Genomic DNA, 22829 nt, shown 5'->3' with positions numbered 1-22829 from the left:
CTAGGATGGTGAGAAAGCAAATGAAAGCAAAACTGCTGTGTGTCTCCTGGAGAGGGACAGGTTCTGGTATCCAAACAAGCAGACCTTGGAAAGCCCAGGGATTCGCTGCTTGGAGGACTACTTACCCATTCTCCTTGGTTCAGTATGAACTGTGGAATTATCCCAAAACCACAGAGCCCTCGGCAGAGTGACCTCAGGAAGCTGCATGTGCATGAAGGGGGCAAGAACACACAGTCACTTGGGCTATCCTGAGGACCCCAGGGACCTATTCAGTCATTTAAAAACGCATCTGGAAAGAATTCACCTGCCCTGAACCCTGCCTGCTCAACATCAAAACAAGTGAAAGCGCCACAAAATGCTCAATCATGGTGATCTATACGATTGCTGAGGCAGAAAGTTTTCCCACCTGAGCATCATAAATGAGACAAACTGCATAACAGGATAATAAGAGTTGTTGCTGAAAGATGTAATCACAAAGTAAAAGGACTTTTCAAAATCTGAGGATGGTTGGTACTTATCCAGGAAAGGAATATAAAGGAAAGCAATTCCAAGGTTCCTGCTTCGTCATGTTATCGTGACACTGTGATGGCCAAATGCCAAAGAGTACTCTCAGCTACAACAGACCTTCCTCTGTCTTCTTCGGCGGCAGCTCTGTTCCTTTTGCTTGCTTAACTAGTGTGCTGTAGGTCACTGTCTTATCAGTCTAATCTCAAATGCCACAGTTCACAAAGTTGTTACTTGTTCTTTCTTGCTATGAAAACCAAACTTCTACCTGGTAAGATGCACGGCAGAAAAGAATGGGGAAAAATAATAACATATATAGTTCTTTGTTGTCATGGCATGTATTTGTTTACCTGAATAAGGTTTTTCTCTGATAAGACAAGTACCCCTCTAAAAAAAGGGTACTAGTAAAGCTTGGTTCACTAATATAAAAGGTAAGACCTGAGAAAAATCAAATATGTAGTTAAATGTAAAAATGCATTGGTTGTCCCAAATAAATAATAGACGGTCTCTAATGCTAAGGTCCGTCTAGTCAAGGCTATGGTTTTTCCTGTGGTCATGTATGGATGTGAGAGTTGGACTTTGAAGAAAGCTGAGTGCCGAAGAATTGATGCTTTTGAACTGTGGTGTTGGAGAAGACTCTTGAGAGTCCCTTGGACTGCAAGGAGATCCAACCAGTCCATTCTGAAGATCAGCCCTGGGATTTCTTTGGAAGGAATGATGCTAAAGCTGAAACTCCAGTACTTTGGCCACCTCATGGGAAGAGTTGACTCATTGGAAAAGACTCTGATGCTGGGAGGGATTAGGGGCAGGAGGAGAAGGGGACGACCGAGGATGAGATGGCTGGATGACATCACGGACTCGATGGACGTGAGTCTGAGTGAACTCCGGGAGTTGGTGGACAGGGAGGCCTAGAGTGCTGCGATTCATGGGGTCACAAAGAGTCGGACATGACTGAGCAACTGAACTGAACTGAATGAGACCTAACAAAGTTAAAGAGGCTCAACTCATTAGATAGCTAAACCATTTACTTGTTGCAGTTCAAGAACATTAACCACAAAAACAATCAGAGTTGCGGATTTTGCAAACATTCAGATGAACTCAGTAGGATAGCACAGGTCTTGGAGTCAGCCTTGGGTTTCAATAACAGCACCATGATGTATTAGTTTTCAACCACTGGAAAAGTTCGTCTCTCTGAACGTCTTTCTTTGAAAAATGGGGGAAATACCTACTTCATTAAGAGGTTAAGACAGAGGTATATAGAAAACCCAACAATGAAGAGACAGAGGAAGCATTCCACACAGAGCTAGTTCCCTATTCAAATTCTCTGCCCACTAAATGGTCAAAGTAAATGTCCCCAACTTCTCAACCCACAATGGACTCTTACTATTTCATATATCAAATTATTTCCATTATTACACACCAATCTCATTTTGCCTGACAATACTTCACAGGTCAATTCTCCTCTTCATCAAAACTTGCTTTTCTTATGTATGTCCAACCTTCCATTTCCTTGCTCTCACAAATTCCATCACAACACTGCCACTACCATCATTTCCCAAAGTATAGTTCACAGGGGATTTTGCTGAGAGCAGTGGGGCAGGGTGCAGGGGAGCGGGGAGTCTTGAGCCTTTAGAAGAGGTAGTGGAAACTGGTTCAATTTTCACTTTTACAATCCATCAACAGTATTTTTTTTCCTTCAAAGCAGAACCCTTTTAGATTATGCAACTAATGTGCATATGTGAAGGGCTATGTGAAGTATGTGAGTATGTGAAGCAGTGAGTGACAATCAGCTGAACACTGCCAGTAACCATGGTGGCTTAAAGCTATTTTACTCTTAGACATACATTATTTCACTAATACTCGTAATGGGCCATTGGTTTAAAAACAGAACCACAGGGAACACTGATAGGGGAATAAAACAAAATGGGAGATGAATGTAAAAATTACAAGGCTGTCCCTTACAAGGTTTACAACCATTTACTCAAAATTCCTTTGCAATAAAACAAAATGTCTAAATCTATGTTAAAAGGATCCAAGATAATGACAATTTTATCCAATGTGCCCTATCACTTGGGAATATGCTTTCCTTGCTAGTGAAGTTTGTAAGGTAGAGGGGCAAAGTGAGATGCAAAGAGCTGACTCATTTGAAAAGACCCTGATGCTGGGAAAGACTGAGGGCAGGAGGAGAAGGGGGTGACAGAGGATGAGATGGTTGGACAATATCACTGACTTGATGGATATGAGTTTGGGTGGACTCCGGGAGTTGGTGATGGACAGGGAGGCTGGCATGCTGCAGTTCATGGGGTGGCAAAGAGTCAAACACAACTGAGCAACTGAACTGAACTAGTAATTTATGTGCTCAGTCGCACAGTCATGTCCAACTCTGCAACCCCATGGACTGCAGTCCACCAGGCTCCTCTGTCCATGGGATTTTCCAGGCAACAATACTGGAGTAGGTCACCATTTCCTCCTCCAGGGGATCTTCCCAACCCAGGGACTGAACCCATGTTTTACATCAGAATCAAAGATGTCTACTTCTCTGGTCCTCAGTTTTCTCTCTTTTTTTTAATATATATATATATATATATTTTTTTTTTTTTTTTTTAATTTGGCTGTGTCAGGTCTTAGTGGCAGCATGCAGGATCTTTTAGTTGTGGCATGTGGGATCTAGTTCTCTAAGTAGGTATCAAACCTGGACCCCACACATTGGGAGTGTGGAGTCTTAGCCAATGGACCACCAGGGAAGTCTCTCCCATCTTTTAAAAGGAATTGTTGACTTGGGAGTGGCGCCCTCAGTCACACATGAGGCTAATATGTAGCAGACTCTGCTCTTCAGGCTAACTCACCACCATCCCCAACCTTCTTGTCTTGTACTGTCTCCATTCTAGAGGCTAGGGCAACAAACATTTGCTTGCAGCAAGGAATGGCCACATGACTGTTTCAGCCAATGAAACAAAAGAGGAAGTGTGCTAGTAATTTCTGAAAAGACTACTGCTTTTCCTGATAAAAGTGACAGGTGCATCAGGAGCTACTCCTTCCCCTAGCTTCCAGTCTTGTAGCTGCACTGTTGGTAGCGGCAGTCATCTTGCTACCAGAAGGAAAAGAGAAGCCAAGAGAAGAACAGAGACTCACCCAGATGCCTTTGAGCCAATGAACCAATGACAGAGACACTCGCCCTGAGGCCTTTGAGCCAATGAACCAATGCCAGAAGCAGCTGACTTCCAGACTTCCTGTTAAACGATTTAAAGGGATCTTGACTCACTTTCGGAGAAGGCAATGGCAACCCACTCCAGTACTCTTGCCTGGAAAATCCCATGGACAGAGGAGCCTGGTAGGCTGCAGTCCATGGGGTCACTAAAAGTCGGGCACAACTAAGCAACTTCACTTTCACTTTTCACTTTCATGCATTGGAGAAGGAAGTGGCAACCCACGCCAGTCTTCTTGCCTGGAGAATCCCAGGGACAGAGGAGCCTAGTGGGCTGTCTATGGTGTCGCACAGAGCTGGATACGACTGAAGCGACTTAGCAGCAGCAGCGACTCACTTTGCCATTGTCAGTTTGGTGGATTTTGTCCATTTGCTTGGCTTGTTGGCAAGCACGTTCCCAACCGATGCACTACTCACCAGATTCACAGAATCAAATGTTTGTCTGTAACCAAGAATGCAAAGCTCCTCAACTAAAAAACATTCAAATGAAAGTTTAAAGGAAAAGGACACAAGAGTGAAGGAAATTTTGTTTTCTTCTCCTGCCCACAGAATCCATCTATTTCATATTTCTATAAAACCAGCCCTTGGCCTGATTTCATTTCAGGATCAGAATCTCAGGGTTGGGAAGGGAATTCATTTTAACCACCTGAGCTCTCTAAATAATCTTTCAAGCCGCAACTTAGCCGCTGCTTGAATAATGCATGAGGGATATAATAATGATGACGGATTTGCTATATCTAGAAGGAGCCCATAACCGTATCTGGACAACTTTAGAAACATCTCTCTCATAATAACCTGACATTTCCAGCTATTTGTCTTCCTTCTACGTTCTGAGAAATACACAACAGAGAGAATCTCTTCTATGAATGAGAGCCATCCAAATGGATGAAAGCAGCTGTCATATCACCTCATCTGCATACCTGTGTTCACCAACTCCTTTACCTTGCCTCCTGGGAGAGGCAATAAGCTCTAACACAGCACCATGCAACAATGCACGCTACATACATAATCATAAGTTTTATGTTGACCCAGCAGTCACATTTTTTAAAGAAAAATGAAGTATAATTAATCTTGATAATATATTTTAGGTAGCCTAGTTTATCAAAAATCTTTTCACTTCAACAGATACTCAGAATAACGTAAATAATTATGAGATATTTTACTTTTTTTTTTTTGGTACTAGGTATTTGAAATTCAAGACACAGTTTTCCACTACAGGACATACCAGTTTGGAGCAGTCACATTTTCATTATTCAACAGCCACACATGGTGGAGGCTGCCATATAGGAAAGCACAGGTCTGAGGGAAGAATGTGCTATTTCTTACAGATGGACAACATGCACTGTTTGGTTAATCAGATAAATTGGCAAAATGTCACAGTGACAAATTTCTTGACCTAGAGTACTATACAGATCTCTTTTAAAGGAGTGGGAAGGAGAATCAAATCTCACGGACCTTTGTGGCTATGTCCTTGAACTTCCAGGGGTCAATGTTCCCCAACTGAGAAACTGTCTTTAAAAGTGCCTCTTTTTTTTTTTTCAGTTTATCCTCAAAATAAAAATATACAAAAAAGTTTCTATGGCATATAGAATCTGAGAAGTTCTAAGATCCCAGTTTGAAAACACCCTCGGAACAGAATCAGGGGGTCTTTATTTTCATTTTGATTCTGCCGCCAAACTAAGAAGTGACTTGAAAAAAAATCAGTTTATTTTTCTAGGCCTCTTTTCTTAATCAGAGTTCCACTTTGCCACTAAGCAACAACTGTTAAGCATTCAAAAATCATCCTTTCAATAATCCATTCTAGAACTCTGCCCGCAAATAGCATAAAGCTCCTTCTCAGTCTATGGTTTGTTTGTTTTTAATATTTTTATATTATTTTTTGGCTGTGCCATGTGGCATGAGAATCTTAGTTCCCTGACCAGGGACTGACCTCGTGCCCCCTGCAGTGCAAGTGTGGAGTCCTAACCACTGTATCACCATAGCATTACCAAGTCTATGGTTTTTGAACCCATATTCCTCACTACTGAAAATCAGGATTGCATTTACCTTCCTTCATAATTCTGACATTCTCCACTTTTCAAAATTCCATAAAAATAAAACAATATCTCCAGTTAAAATTACCAAAATACAATTCTTCTGGATCAAAATATCTTACACTCATTTTGAACAACTAAATAATCTCTTACAATCCACTCTACTTTCTCAAGCTTTAATTGTATGTTACCATGAATTTTACTGACCTGTTCAGGATGACTATTCTGTCTTTGATTTACTCATTTTACAGATACATGCTAAAGATACACTGTATATGCCAACACAATGGGAATACGAATTGGATATGAACAAGACAGGCAAAATCAGTCCCTGCTTGCAAAGAGATTACAATCTAGAGCTGGATGAAAGAAAATAAATGAGCAGGACAACTTCAGGTAGTAAAACATGATATAATAGTACAGCTCACATTTGTGCAAGGAAGGGAAAGTGAAAGCTGCTCGGTCATGTCCAACTCTTCGAGACCCCATGGACTATACAGTCCATGGAATTCTCCAGGCCAGAATACTTTAGTGGGTAGCTGTTCCCTTCTCCAGGGGACCTTCCCAACCCAGAGATGGAACCCAGGTGTCCCACATGGCAGGCAGATTCTTTACCAGCTGAGCCACAAGGAAACCCAAGAAGATTGGAGTGGGTAGCCTATCCCTTCTCCAGCAGATCTTCCCGACCAAGAAATTGAACCAGGGTCTCTCGCATCACCGGCCAATTCTTTATCAACTGAGCTATCAGGAAAGCCCACCATGTGTGAGATATCCTTCTAAATACTAACTTATGAATCCTCATTACAGCTTTGTGAAGTATATTCTGTTATTATCAACCTCACTTTCATTTTTTTATTTTTTGAAGTTGACCAACTTCAGATGTCTTTATTTACAATAGTCATCTGAGGGGGATCATTAACTCAGGATTCAAATTCACTCTTACATACCAGGCTGTACATTGTCACCCTGCTTGTTTAACTTACACTCAGAGTACATCATGTGAAACGCCAGGCTGGATGAAGCACATGATGGAATCAAGACTGCTGGGAAAAATATCAATAACCTCAGATATGCAGATGACACCACACTTATGGCAGAAACTGAAGAACTAAAGAACCTCTTGATGAAAGTGAAAGAGGAGAGTGGAAAAACTGGCTTAAAAATCAACATTCAGAAAACTAAGATCATGGCATCTGGTCCCATCACTTCATGGCAAATAGATGGGGAAATAATGGAAACAGTGAGAGACTTTATTTGGAGGGGTGGGCTCCAAAATCACTGCAGATTGTGACTACAGCCATGAAATTAAAAGATTCTTGCTCCTTGGAAGAAAAGCTATGACCAACTTAGACAGCATATTAAAAAGCAGAGATATTACTTTGCCAACAAAGGTCCATCTAGTCAAAGCTATGGTTTTCCCAGTAGTCATGTATGGATGTGAGAGTTGGTCTGTGAAGAAAGCTGAGCACCGAAGAATTGATGCTTTTGAACTGTGGTGTTGGAGAAGACTCTTGAGAGTCCCTTGGACTGCAAGGAGATCCAACGAGTCCATCCTGAAGGAAATCAGTCCTGACAATTAACTGGAAGGACTGATGCTGAAGCTGAAACTCCAATACTTTGACCACCTGATGCAAACAACCGACTCATTTGAAAAGACCCTCATGCTGGGAAAGATTGAAGGCGGGAGGAAAAGGGGACAACAGAGGATGAGATGGTTGGATGGCATGAGTTTGAGTAAACTCCAAGAGTTGGTGATGGACAGACAGGCCTGGTGTGGTACAGTCCATGGGGTCACACAGAGTTGGACACGACTGAGTGATTGAGCTGAACTGACCAGGTCCCAGGATTACTGAGGAGTTTCCCTTCTCCTTTAAGGATAGCCTGGTTGCTTGCTGCTAAAGCTCTGTTCCGAATTTCTCACAAAAAGCTCCATAATTACACAACTCATCAGGAGTGATTTAAATTCTACTAAAACTTTGGCACCTGGCATACTAGAACTCAGGTATTAGGTAAACTTGATACCTCCTCCCTCTTTCTTACAAGAATTTTTATAATTGGACTTTCTAGGTCACTAGTTTCTGATCAGCCCCATTTTTATACCTGAGAAAACAGAAACAGGTTCAGTGCTAGAAAGAAAAGAATGGATAAATTGTGAGCGAGAAGGCCTGGGGTACTCCCAGTCAGGACAGGTCTCTCAGCTCATCTGGAACCAGCCACACAGAGATCTAGAGAAAGAGTGTTCCACAGCGATGGAACAGCAAGTGTAAAGGTCCTAAGATGGGATGGACATGGGAGAATGAACCTGGGAGACCCCAGGCATAGAAAAAAAAAAATGTGGCTAAACCATAAAGCAGGGGAGAAGAGTCATAGGAGGGGAAGCTGAAGAGGTGGGAACCGGAGCCAATTTATGATGAGTCTGTATTTTATTACAAGTACAATGGAAACCCATGGGATATTTTAAGCTGGAGAATGACATGATCTGGTTTACATATTTTAAAAAAGATCTCTGGATGCTGTGGGAAAAAACAATGGAACCAAAGAAGCCAGTTAGGAGAGAGAAATTGGAGGCCAAACAGCTGAGTACCTCAAGTTTTCCTCTGCCATCTGTTAACATTAAATATCAGCTTCTGCTTTGTGGTCTGTGCTTACCTGTCCTGCTGCTAGAGTCACTTGCTCTAAGTTACACTGAGAACCAGAGAAGAGTTCAGGGCCTCTTTTCAGATCTTTTGGCTTCTGATTCCACCCTCCACTCAAATCAAGGGAACATGTACAACACAATATAGACAAGTAGAGCAGAAAAAGAGGTCAGCACAGTCAGTAATCATCTTCAGCAACTACTCAATTATGCCCAGAACGTTCACAGCACTTCTTTCTATAAGCAATTCACAACTCAAAACTGAACAGTTCAAATCAAACTCAGAGGCTTGGGAGTTGACTAACATCATTCTACTTCCCACTGAAAAGACAACATTAATGAATGAATAAGCATGCTGATGTATACTGCCTGTAAACAATGCCATTAATAATTTCTCCCATCCCTGAATATGCATGCTCCCCATTCCATTGAGGAATGACATTTACTTCCTCTCTCTTGGAATTCGTGGCTCACGCTGAACAACACAATGTGGTGGAAGTGATAATGTGCCAGGTCCAGATCGAGGCCTCAAGAAAAGAGGCCACCTCCATCTCCACATGCTGGGAATTCAGCCACCGAGCTGTAAGGAGGCTGGCCTAGAAACCGGAGGAAATGAGGCCTCAACGAGGAGAACAAAGGCATGCCTTCTGTAGCCAATACCAGTCCCAGCCGAGCTCTGAGACCGAAAGCATATGGTATACAGATGACACCAGCCAATACCATGTGCAACAAAACAACAACCCAGCTGAGCCTGGTCAGCTCACAAACTGTGAGAAATAATAGACTGGCATTGTTCGAAGCCACTGTATTTTATGGCGCTGTATTACACACCAAGAGATAATGAAATAAAACATATAACATGTAAACTGTTGATCCTATGGGCCCTTTGCAAATCATGAATGCAATGTGAGGAAGTTAAACAGATCAAAACAACCAGAAAAATCCATGGATGAAAAGAGCTCATTATTATTTAGTTTCCTTGGGAATTTGGTATTGCTTCTTTTGATTTTTAGGCATACATTATTTGTTTTACATAAGGACTCTAGTTTCTATATTTAATTAAAATTAATGTTTTTATTTAAGAATCTATTGTATACTGTATACATAAATAAAGATGGGCACAATAAAGGACAGAAATGCCATGGACCTAACAGAAGCAGAAGATACTAAGAAGAGGTGGCAAGAATACACAGAAGAACTGTACAGAAAAGATCTTCATGACCCAGATAACCACGATGGTGTGATCACTCACCTAGAGCCAGACATCTAGGAATGTGAAGTCAAGTGGGCCTTAGGAAGCATCACTACAAACAAAGTTAGTGGAGGTGATAGAATTCCAGTTGAGCTATTTCAAATCCTAAAAGTTGATGCTGTGAAAGTGCTGCACTCAATATGGCAGCAAATTCTGAAAACTCAGCAGTGGGCACAGGACTGGAAAAGCTCTGTTTTCATTCCAATCCCAAAGAAAGGCAATGCCAAAGAATGCTCAAACTACCACCACAATTGTACTCATCTCACATGCTAGCAAAGTAATGGTCAAAATTCTCCAAGCCAGGCTTCAACAGAGTACATGAACCATGGTCTTCCAGATGTTCAAGCTGGATTTAGAAAAGGCAGAGGAACCAGAGATCAAATTACCAACATCCGCTGGATCATCGAAAAAGCAAAAGAGTTTCAGAAAAACATCTAATTCTGCTTTATTGACTATGCCAAACTTTTGAGTGTGTGGATCACAATAAACTGTGGAAAATTCTGAAAGAGATGGTAATAGCAGACCACCTGACCTGCCTCCTGAGAAATCTGTAGGCAGGTCAAGAAGCAACAGTTAGAACTGGACATGGAACAACAGACTGGTTCCAAATACGAAAAGGAGTACGTCAAGGCTGTGTATTGTCACCCTGCTTATATGCAGAGTACGTCATGGGAAACGCTGGGCTGGAAGAAGCACAAGCTGGAATCAAGATTGCCAGGAGAAATAACAATAACCTCAGATATGCAGATGACATCACCCTTATGGCAGAAAGTGAAGAAGAACTAAAGAGCTTGATGAAAGTGAAAGAGAATGAAAAAGTTGGCTTAAAACTCAACATTTAGAAAACTAAGATTATGGCATCCAGTCCCATCACTTCATGGGAAATAGATGGGGAAACAATGGAAACAGTGATAGACTTTACTTTTCTGTGCTCCAAAATCACTACAGATGGTGACTGCAGCCATGAAATTAAAAGACACTTGCTCCTTGGAAGGAAAGCCATGACCAACCTAGACCGTATATTAAAAAGCAGAGACATCACTTTGCCAACAAAGGTCCATCTAGTCAAAGCTATGGTTTTTCCAGTAGTCATGTATGGATGTGAGAGTTGTACCATAAAGAAAGCTCTGAGCACCAAAGAATTGGTGCTTTTGAACTGTGGTGTTGAAGAAGACTCTTAAGAGTCCCTTGGACTGCAAGGAGATCCAACCAGTCCATCCTAAAGGAAATCAGTCCTGAATATTCATTGGAAGGACTGATGCTGAAGCTGAAGCTCCAATACTCTGGCCACCTGATGTGAAGAACAGACTCACTGGAAAAGACCCTGATGCTGGGAAAGACTGAAGGCAGGAGAAGAAGCAAATGACAGGTTGGATGGCATCATTGACTCAATGGACATGAGTTTGAGTAAGCTCCAGGAGTTGGTGATGGACAGGGAAGCCTGGCGTGCTGCAGTCCATGGAATCACAAAGAGTCGGACATGACTAAGCAACTGAACTGAACTGATATACTGTATAGGGAAATAAAAGATGAACTAGACCCAGGCTCTACCCTCTAAAAGTTTATATTCAAGTGAAAGAAACAAATACTTCCAGTTGAAGCAGAATGTCCTTATGTGATAATCAAGTCATGTAAATATTAAGTACAATGGAGGAAATGGATCATTCACATGGAATTTCAATGTCAAGACAAAACACAGGATATTGCAGAAAGAAATAGCAGCAAAGACAAAGATGTGGTATAGTACAGAGTATTTTTCAGGAATGGCAAGTTCACCTACAACAGAGACCAGGTATGACCCAGCCATTCTAGTCAAATAAATTGCTCCCTTTATAAGCCCTAATTTAGTGCTTATCACATGGAACTAAGAAAAGGGTGGTCTGAAGGACCCAAGGTTGTAAAACGACAACCTCTGATGTCAGCGTACTAAAATAGATGATTCATGAATGTACCATGCACACTTTTATTTCTCTTTCACTGTATCCTGCAACAGGACAGATGTCAGCCAGCCGCAAAATCTGTTCTTCGCTTTAAGGCCTTCTGCTGTTTCAAGGTTCTCCATTCACTTACTCATTTATTCATTCAGTTATTTTTTTTTTATTGGGCACCAGCTACTTGCTGGGCATTGTTCTTGGTGTTGAGGATATAATAATGAACAAGGCAGACAACAGCCCTGCATTTGTGGAGACAAACAATGAAGGATAGGAAGTAGACAGGGTAGGTAGTCAGAGAAGACTTGAGAAAAGCACATTAGCCCAGAGATCTGATTGTACTGAGAAATAAACCATCAGAATATCCTGGGAAAGAGCATTCCAGACAGAAAAACATGCAAACAGAAAGGTCCTAAAATGCCTGCATATTCAAGGAAGGAGGCCAGTGAGTGAGGACAGGAGAGGCAGAAAAAGAGCTGAGAGGAAGCGGGGAACCAGGTCACATACGGACTTGCAGGTAACGGATTCTGTTTTCACTGGGATGGGAAGCCTTTCTTACACTCTTTTCCAGCCCCAACAGCCTCTACTGATCACTTCTTGTACACATTTCACTTGTACTTACAATTGCCACTCAGTCTATGGATTTCTATTCATCTCTTATGCACCAGTCCTATTTTCTCAACTGTGTTTCAAGGACAAGAATTATGTCATATTCTCCTCTACATTCCTAGGGCCTGGCACCCAGTGGAACTCAATAAATCTCTTTGGAAGGTGATAATGATGACGTAATCCCTTAGAGTCGTTTCCAGCTGAAAGATCTATGATTCCTTTGAACTGTTTCGACAAGCTAGTTTGCCCAATGACTCAGAGGACTGACATCTTTCTAGATATTATGAGATTACAGTCATGCCACTTTTAGGGCATTAAATGTCTGGAATGAATGACATCAGAGTTTTTCTTTAAATGAAGACTGTTCTTGCCTGGAGAATCCCAGGGACGGAGGAGCCTGGTGGACTGCCGTCTCTGGGGTCACGCAGAGTCGGACAAGACTGAAGCAACTTAGCAGCAGCAGCAACACTTAGAATAGTGGTCCCAGTACATGGAACTACTTTATTAGTATTTATACTTTAAGCCATATGAACCTTAGGAGAGGCATTAATTGCAATTAAATAAATACTATCCTGATGTGATTCCATCATCAGCTATTAAACACAGCCTCAAATTTTTTGCTTCTCCCACTGAAAGGTGAAGGGTAACTCCCCTCACTCTGAATCTGAGTTGTTCTTAGTGACTTAACCAATCAAATGCAGGGAAAGTGGTATTCTGGGACTTACAGGGATATGTCACAAGAAGGCTTGACCCTTAAAGTTTCCACCACACCTTTTGGAAACGCTCCCTCTGAACACCCAGCTGCCATGTTGTGAGTAACCAAAGTACATGGAGAACCACGTGGCAGTGCTAAGACTAACAGCCCCCAACCAAGCCCCTGCCAAGAGCCAGCACCGACCGTCAGCCATCCCAGCCCAGGCACCAGATGCAGGAGTGAAAAAGCTCTCTGGGAAGCAGATCCTCCAGCTCCAACCACCTCAACTGACAGCATGCATATCAGAGACAAACCACCCAGCTGAGCCCTTCCTGAATCCCTAACCTTCAAAATAAAACAGCTGTTTGAATCTGCTGAGTTTTGGGGTAACTTGTTATACAGCAGTAGATTTTTTATTTTAAAAAGAAAAGAATCATCATAGCACATCATTACTCTCAGAGTGCCTCTCCATTGATTTCTTTATTAAAGTGACAGATACGTTCAGTCCAAGATTTGTCTTAAATACAACAATTGCTCTGCTCAGAGATTTGATTTTTAGGATGTGAAGAACACAAATTAGGTAACTTTGAATGAGTACCCCGAATCAACCTTACTTAATAAGATTGCTGGTCAACAAAAATCACCTGAAAATTATCCAGTGCAAAAGCCATAGCCATACACTGGATGATACAGATCACAGAATTACGCCATTGGGAAAATCATGCATAGTTTCACTCAGTCACGCTGCAGGCAAGAAAACACTGCTTAAAACATGACTTTATTACACTACTTAAAAACACGGGTGGGAATTAGAAATGAAATGTACAACTCTACCATAAAGATAAAAAGGTCCAAAAGTTCCCGGGTGGTGCAGTGGTCAGGACTCCATGTTTCCACTGTAGGGGCCCAGGTTCAAACCCAGGTCCACGGAACTAAGCTCCTGCAAACCTTATGGCACAGTTACAAAGAAAAGGAAAAAAAAAAAAAGATCCAACTCTTAAGCTATGATTGCATGCAGCACTAAGGATTTATGAAAATTATTCTCTGTCAGATCCTACTTGAATGGAAAACATTCAATTGCAAATGGTTCTCTCCTTTAAAACATCCTTTTGCTTGCATAGTGAAGTTCTATTATGAAAGCAAAAGCTCCTCAAAATAGGTAGGCATTTTTAACGCCTCAGTGTAAATATCACTTCTTCCCCAAAACAGTCATTTCAGACCCTGCCAAGTGAAAGGCTCTTGGAAAAGCAGCCTGCTCACTTGAAACCCTTCTGACACCTCCCTCTCCCCATTATCTTCTTCAAATCATGTCTGGCTCACCAAAAACACAGAACCATTAAGAGGACCTGGGGTGGAGGGTAACACAAAAAGAACAAATTTTGGTAATAAATGCTTTAGAGTTTTGATTTGTCATATAAACTACTACTTTGAATTATGTCTAATCGTATTCCATCCTCACATTTTTCATTATATGAATTCACACTCACCATGAGTATGCCATTTTAAAAAGTCAACAAGAAGAAAATGAATTCTCAAGAAAATACCCTATAAGTTAGGGGCATAACAATGACAAAATGCTCTTAAGAGATAAACATCATCTTCCAGGTTTAAAAGTATGTATTTGTTTGGAAATTAATTCATTAGCCATAACAACAATAAAAACAGAACAGAAGGAACCAAAAAATCAACAATTACATTCCTGGAAGCTATACAGGTACATGCATTTTTTTCAAAAAAGAACACTAGAATTTAATTAGAGAAGAAAAAATGTATTAACCTCTGATAAAAAACAGTTAGTGACAAACTAACCATTTCTCTCACGTAGAAACCATTCCTTCAGCAGCAGTAAATCACTACTTTATGGTAAATCACTAATTCAGCATAACATCTCTAAAAACACATGTGCTTATACTCCTACACTGTATCACATGTCTAAAACTGCTTAAAAGGCACAAGTGGCTGGAAATACCACTAAAAGTGAAATAGAGAAATATTTGGTTATATGACCCTGACAATCAATAAATGGAAGTTAAATGGGAATTTAAGAAATGAGGCAAAGGACATAAATTCTGTTCCTTTCATTTAAGTCAGAACAGTAGCGGCTCCATGTCTCCTAGTTTGGGGAGTCATTGCTGCTGCTGCTAAGTCGCTTCAGTCGTGTCTGACTCTGTGCGACCCCACACAGCAGCCCACCAGGCTCCCCCGTCCCTGGGATTCTCCAGGCAAGAACACTGGAGTGGGTTGCCATTTCCTTCTCCAATACATGAAAGTGAAAAGTGAAAGTGAAGTCGCTCAGTCGTGTCCAACTCCTAGCGATGTCATGGACTGCAGCCTACCAGGCTCCTCCGTCCATGGGATTTTCCAGGCAAGAGTACTGGAGTTGGGTGCCATTGCCTTCTCTGTGTGGAGTCATTACTTACATGTTAAATTCCAAAGAAAAGGGATGTGTTCAACCTAAAATAAATAATGAAAGCAAGTTTGCCTAAATGTCAAACCACATGATATTAAGTTTCTTGTACCTTCTGTATGAAAACCTGCTCAATGGTCTTCTCTGATGCAAAAAACTCAGTTGATGGGGGAAGTCAATGTATTTCAATTTTACTACTTCAAAGGATTAAGGTAGTCTGTCTGACATGTTCAGGCAAACAGGAGCCTGTTACCAGGGGACAAAAGACTTATCTTTTCCATTTAACATGGTTCTGCTTCAGAAAAAGATCTGCTATTAACACATGGGTATATAAAGAGAATCCATAGTATACAGGAATTCAATCACAATGTTCTCAAGAGTCCCAAATATTTTTTCTTTCAACGTTAAAAACTTCTGTGATTACCTGGTGCTTTAATGCATCTACTCAAAATATAATTATTGATGCTCTCTATAGGGTAGGCACTGTCCTAAGCTCCAGGATTGAAGGTTACCCAGAAGTTATGGCAACCCCACTTTTCAAGTAAAAACAAGTCCAATCAAGTGCAGAAGATAGTTTGAGATCATGTTAGATGTGATGGAGGAAATAAAACAGGATGATATGATAGAAAGTGACTTGGGAAGTGTCTACTTTGGACTGACACCTAAATGACCAGAAGGAGCAAGGTATCAGAGCAAAACTAGGAACCAGGCACATCCAACCAAGAGAAGTGCTGGAACAAAGACCACCAGGAGGACTATGGTGGCCAACCAGAGAGACAACAGAGGGAGGCCCGGGTGGCTGGCATGCTAAGAAGGTGGAAAAAGCCAGCGGAATGGGAGAAGCAGACTACAGGGGCCTCGTGGCTCTAGGGAGGAGCTCTATCGCATTCCCAGGCCAATGGGACACCACTGGAGGAGGGTTTACACCGAGGAACAACATAACCTGGTTTATATTTTTAAGATGGTTATGGCTGCTGTGCGGAAAATGGATTGTACGGAGAGGCTACTGCAGTCATTCCAACGAGGGAAGGAGACTAAGACAGATTTGGGGAATATTTCAGAAGGCATGCTCACAGGATAGACGTTGGAGAGGACATTTGGTGCAGAGAAAGGCAAAAGAAGGATGAGTTCTAGGTTTCTGGCTGAAACCATGGGAAATCAAGATTGCTGTTTGATGTAGCTTCTTCATTTCTTCTCCAGTTGGAGAGCTGGGATTATCAATAGAGCCTGCCCTTCTACTTCCTAATCCAGAAGTCTTTTAATTAAGAATATTAAATTGAGATTTCCAGATTAATCATTTCCAGTTTTGCTTTTCTGCTACTACTAATTATTCACACAAAGGCACAAAATAATTTCAAGATAAGTGTGCATTAAAAATCAAAAGCTTACACAAATCCATCTACACATGTGACAGAATTTCATAGAACTATACACATGTGCAGAGTGAATGTAAAAACTATCCCAATAAGGTCTGTATTTGAGTTAATGGTATTAAATCAATGTCAACTTCCTGGTTTGGGCAATGGACTATGGATATGTAAGATATTTTCATGGTGGGGGTCAGGGGTGGTGTAGTAGCACCTGGGAAGCGTTTCTACTAAAATTATTTTAAATGAAAAAGTTATTTTTTGTAATCTTGTCTAAGGATACAGAACTAGGAGGAAAAAGGTAATATTTGAGCCTAGATCAACTGACTTCTAGTTCTTCTGACTACATTCTCCATTGCTCAAATGCTCTTTTTTTAAATTAAAGCTATAGTTGATTTACAATATTGTTCTAGTTTCAGGTGTACAGTGTCCTATTCTTTCCATTATAAGTTATTACAATATATTGAATACAGTTCCACGTGCTATACAGTAAGTCTTTGTTATCTCAAATGTTCTTTAAATTAAAAGGACCTTGGCCGGGGGTGGGGTGGGGGGGGGGGGGGGGGTGAAGTAATACCTAATTGGCATCTGTTTTCTTCACAGCACCTGTTTTCTTACTTTTGTAGAGGAGGAAAAAATTTTTCCTTCTTCCTTTCTAGGTTCTTTGGCTGGCCTAATAATTAAAGTGATCTAAGACAGATTAACAGGAGAAAAAGAAATTTAATTTTATATGTACAGGAAGGAGCCCAGTAAAAATATGAAACCCAAGGAAGAGTAGGGAGATTGAGCCTTATGTACAATCCTGAGCTAAGGAACGGGATAGGGGTCTGGGGCTTCAAAGGGGAAGAGAGTATTTCAGTGGACAGATGAATTCACAAGAAGATCAGATGTTTAGTAAATAAGATATTTGCCCTGCCAGACAGATAAGGTCGTTCACAAAAAAACCTAATCTCTGATAATAGCTCTCCTTCTGAGCCAGGCCTCCTGTCCAAATTCTTTTAGGCAGTTAAGGGAGAGATACAAGTTCTTGCATCTGCTGGGTCTTGACTGCCTTCAGCTCAAAACAATCCACATGCCAAAGTAGCACATTTAAGGGCAGCCCATTTGCTCTCCTTTGCTTTCTAAAGCATAACTGCCTTTTTGTCCGGGGCTGTTTTCACTTCTGCTCTCAAGAACACAGCACACAGCCAGCAACCTTGGAGCGAAAATCTGCATTTGGTTGGCCCTGGGAGTCTGCAGCAGGTGTGAAACACTTTCTAAAACAATTAAAATGTCTACGCTTTCCTTTCCTGAGTTGAACAAAACAGTGCAAATGATTTAAGCCATTTGTGGAATGAATCAGAATTTGTTGTTATTGTTCACAGTCGCTAAGTCATGTCCAGCTCTTGGCAACCCCATGGGCTGCAGCCCGCCAGGCTTCCCTGTCCTTCACTGTCTCTCGGAGTTGGCTCAAACTCATGTCCGTTGAGTCAGTGATGCCATCCAACCATCTCACCCTCTGTCACCCCCTTTCTCCTCCTGCCCTCAATCTTTCCCAGCATCAGGGTCTTTTCCAATGAGTTGGCTCTGCACATCAGGTAGCCAAAGTATTGAAGCTTTAGCCTTAGCATCAGTCCTTCCATAAATAGTCAGGGTTGATTTATTTAGGACTGACTGGTTTGATCTCCCTGTTGTCCAAGGGACTCTCAAGAGTCTTCCCCAGCACCAGTTTACCAAATCCAAATGGTCCATAGTACAGAAAAGCCAGCGACCTCGGGGTGGGTGAGGTTATCCTGTTTGTCCAGGGCCACCACTCTCAAGGCCCTGCAGAGAACCATCAACAATGCCAAAGACCAGCAGCTGCATCCCCGTCTGCCGGCCACCAAGGTCAGCGCCAATAAAGTGTGCTGCCTGAGGAGAGCTGTGCGGTTTTTGTTTGCGCGTTTGTTTTGCAGGGGTAGAGGAAGGATGGAAGGAATGGTAGGACAAAGTGAATCATGCTTGAAGAAGCCTGGAGCCATGAAGACCCTGAAAAGGAATCAAAGGACAGGTGGAGACATTTCCCTGTCTCAAGGGAAACTTCAGGGTCATGTCAAGTTAAGCCACAGTCAGATGCCATGTGGGATTCTCAGTCCCCCGCCAAAGCCTATCACTCTCAGGACCCAGCAGCAGTACCAGCCTGAAGCCAATGCAGGAAGAAGTTTCTTAGTTAAGATGAGAAGTGGAATTAAAGTCTCTAATCACAACTAAAATCTGGGGGGAAATCTGGAGGATAGGGGGCAGTTACTGAAATCAGCCCCGAAAGATGGGAGTTAGAGGGATGCTTTTCTCTCTCCCTAGGCCAGTTTCCTCACATTCAAGCCTCACTCCGCAGCCCTATCAAGCCCAAATCCAATGCTTTGGTAACAAGATCATCCACCAACTCATCTTCCCTCTTTTACCTGTCTCGTTTTTTAACTAACTAAATAAATAAATTCTTCCTTTGAGTCAAACAGTCTATGCGTTGTCTTTCTCCTCACAGAACCCACTCATTCAAGAACTCACTTTGTAAACAGGGCAGGTATGTAGCTCAGAAAACAAAAATGACATGGATGGGAAGACTAGAAGTAGGAAGAAGAGCCGGATTTATTGGGGAAAAACTCATTCCATTTGCAATGCCATGGGTTTCATGGTCAGCAAGGCACCCTGAGAAGAGGTCTAGGAGATGGCACTCAGCGTCTACTTCGTCTAGACTGGTTTCTTCCCCAGTAAGGAAGGACTGTTACTGTTACTCGCTCAGTCGTGTCTGGCTCTTTGCAACCCCATGGACTGTATGTAGCCCTTCAGGCTCCTCTGTCCATGGGATTCTCCAGGCAAGAACACTGGAGTGGGTTGCCGTGCCCTCCTCCAGGGGATCTTTCCTGACCCTGGAATAGAACCCAGGTCTCCCACACTACAGGTGGATTCTTTACCATCTGAGCCAGCAGGGAAGCCCAAGCAAAGACTACCTTCCTTAAAACCCAAAAGCATCCTAGAAGCACTCCCTACTCTACCCTCCCCTCCACAGAGATCACGCCTGTGTGCTGTATGCTCTGGCGGACCTCAATTCACTGGTATTTCTTTGTAAGTTGCTGTTAAATGTTCAGAATTTCACGTACAGGTCACCCCTCTCTTGTAGTACAGACTGCAGACTCCTTGTTCTACCTTCCATTTCTGATGAACCCCTTTCCTGCCTTTTGGAGCCCACAGGACTCCCAGAACACCCAAAATGTATTGTTAACAAATGCCTTAGAGGTTGAGAAACCCAATACAGCCCCATTTCTGAATAATGGACAGAAATAGCACAATGGCTAACTCAAGGAATGAACAGGAAGAAATTCTTACCCTTGCTTGGCATTACTTGTCAGGAGATTTGAGTTTCAATGGTAATTTCCTTTAAAGGAGATGAAAACAAAGACAAGGTGGGGTGTTGTGGGAAAAAAAATGTACAAAATACCTAATGGATGGGAACAAAAGGCAAATGCTCATGACTGCAAACCTTGCTCAACTCTTTTTGTGGTTAGCACTGAAATGCTGACATTATCTCATCACCCCAATACTTAAACATCGTGAGCCTAAACCATGAGTGAGTACACAGGATAAGCCAAAATTAAATCCTCGTGTGAATGTGCAGAGTACAAAGGAGTTTCATCTGTTTAGTTTACCTAATTCATTTTCTCTTATGTATAGTTTCAGAAATGAAAAGAAAAGGTTCAATGGCGCTGGTATGACAAATCTCTTCTGGCAAAATTTTAGTCAAAAGGCACAGCAGAGATAATGACATACTTTCACAGGAAAAGTTTGCCCTGAGGAAAGGCCTCTCCAGTTTTGACTCTAAAAACAATTTTAGAACTGAGCATTAGCTTTAACCCGGCCCTCTGGTAAGCACCAAGAAAAGAAAGGTAAACAAAGCTGATTCCCGTCATGGAAGGCTATTTTCTGGCCTTTTGCGCTCTTTATACGAAGCATGGGCAGACTTTCTCTGTAAAGACCCAGAGAGTGAATATTTTGCAGGCTCCGTGGACCCCCAGGTCTCTACTGCAACTCCTCGGCTCTGCTGGCATGGCATGAAAGCGGCCACAGAAAACAGATAAACAAATAAGCACGGCTGCGTTCCAGCCAAACTTTCTTTACAGACCCTAAATCTGAATTTCATATAATTTTCACAGGTCAAAAGAAATATTCTTCTTATTTTGTTTCATTTTTGTTTCAATTCTTTAAAAATAGAAAAAGCATTCTTAGCTCACAGGCCAGACTGAAACAGGTTGTAGTCCGTGGCTCCCAAGGATTTGGCCACAGTTTGCCAACCCCTGCTTTATAGCAAAGACAAGGTGGTAACAAAGAGTCAAAAAGAACTTAGAAAGCGTCCAGCCTGTTTTTCAAAGGAGAAGGCTGCTGGGGAAGGAAAGAAGGGAGGAACAAGTGAATAAAAGAAGGGATGCCCACAAGAAATTAGAAGGCTGTTGCCTGAGGGGAGAGGGATCCAAACGAGGTGAAAGCTGGGAGGGAGGAGGGAGCAGTAATTGGTGGTAACAGAAAGAAGCAGGAGGCCGACACCTGGGCATTGGTGGGAAAGGAAAGGGCAAAAGGGATGTCAGTGAATGACTAGCCTCAGGGACAGGATGCAGATTAAACTGTAAGAAAGCTGAACAGCAGATTAATGGACAAGCCCAGAACTAAAGAACCAAGGCTACTTACTCTGTGCACAAAACTGCTCTCAGCAGGCAAGGACAGTGTGCTGTTAGAAGCCTACTGCGGTATGTGCATGTTGGCAGGGCGATTTTTCTTTCTACTTTTATTTTGTACAGAGCTCCCAGGAATATCAGTTCAGTCTTCAAAGTCCCCTCACCTTTAAAGCGATACAGCCCTGGGCCGAGCTGGGCTTCAGCTCTGGGGCCCTGACTGTGGTACCCACTCCAGTACTTACCCTGTACCTCCACAACTGGCATTTTCAGCAAGAAGAAAGTTAGGGAACACCCTCCCATGTGAGATTTCATTATTACAACAGCTGCTAATAACACTGATAAAATGGATCAATACCCAGACAGACAGGTCAGAACTTAAAGCTTCATAGAGACCGGGGCAAATTCTGTTTTAAATCTGGTAAAATGAGTGGCTAATGAATAGCATCCAGCAAACACTAAACAGAAACCACTACAAAACGCCAAAGAATCACTTTCATGGAGGGTCAAAAACTAAACAGTTATTATCTGCTGGCTATCCAGGAAAAGCTGAAAAATAAGATAAACTTTCATAAAATGTGATAATAGTGTTATGGGCTGACTTATCTTCCCAAAATTCATACGTTACATATTCATAAAATTCGTATGTTGAAACCTTAACCCCTCATACCTACAACTGATGTATTTGGAGTCTTTAAAGAAGTAACTTGAGTTAAAATGAGGCCATTAAGGGGGCCTTAATCCAACCTGCTTGGTATTCTTATAAGAAGAGGAAATTAGGACACTTGGAGAGACACCAGGGATGCACATATACAGGGATGACCTTGTGAAGAGGAGGCAGGAGGTCAGTCATTTACAAGCCAGGAAGAGGCCTCAGGAGAAACCAAACCTGCCCCCAGCTTGGTCTTCGACTTCTGGCTTGCAGAACTGCAAGGAAATAAATTTCTGTTGCTTAAACCACCTGCTCTGGGTATTTTATTGTGGCAACCCAAGCAAAAAATATAAACAGTCACAGCTTACGGAGATTAAGAGGAAGGTAGGAGCAAATAAGGCCACCACAGATTCACTCACTCAACCAACATGTGTTAGCCCCACTAGCTATCCGGCAACATGCGAGGTTCTGGGTCTCTAAGGACGAAAAGCTAAATTCGTGCCTTTGCCAAATTCACTGCCTGCTGGAGGACAAAATTCCACCGGAGTATGAAAGCACTGTGACAGAAATGTACCCCAAGTCCTTTGGAAACACAGGAGTTTCTCAGCCAGCCAGGAAGTGGTCATGCAAAACTTTAAGGAAGAGATGATGTCTGGAATGAGTGCTTAAAACAAACAAACAACAACAAAAAGGCTACCTTCTGGTTGAGAATATATAGGAATATATTTTTGAACTGGAGAAAATCAGTATTGTTGAGGAGGAGAAAGTCTGATGAGTGAGAAGTGGGGTTGTCTTTTGGTCATGATGAGCTAAGGGACCAAGGACTGAAGTGCAGCTATCTATTTGGGCTGGAGGCAGGGA

At 42.1% G+C, this 22829-nt stretch overlaps 1 protein-coding gene and 1 long non-coding RNA gene across 2 annotated transcripts in view; both read right to left on the bottom strand.

Moving 5' to 3' along the window:
- Nucleotides 1-22829, bottom strand: part of CRADD (CASP2 and RIPK1 domain containing adaptor with death domain) — a 193071-nt gene that overhangs the window by 151262 nt on the left and 18980 nt on the right. The gene's annotated exons all lie outside the window — the stretch shown is intronic.
- LOC132659429 (uncharacterized) overlaps nt 1-22829 on the bottom strand; it is a 113908-nt gene that overhangs the window by 77500 nt on the left and 13579 nt on the right. Inside the window, exon 2 of the long non-coding RNA XR_009599888.1 lies at nt 126-201. This is a non-coding gene — a long non-coding RNA (uncharacterized LOC132659429). The remainder of the gene's footprint in view (nt 1-125; nt 202-22829) is intronic.

This window comes from Ovis aries, chromosome 3, assembly GCF_016772045.2.
Source record: "Ovis aries strain OAR_USU_Benz2616 breed Rambouillet chromosome 3, ARS-UI_Ramb_v3.0, whole genome shotgun sequence".
NCBI lineage: Eukaryota > Metazoa > Chordata > Mammalia > Artiodactyla > Bovidae > Ovis > Ovis aries.
The sequence above is the reverse complement of the archived record's forward strand: the minus strand, read 5'-3'. Positions and strand labels throughout refer to the sequence as shown.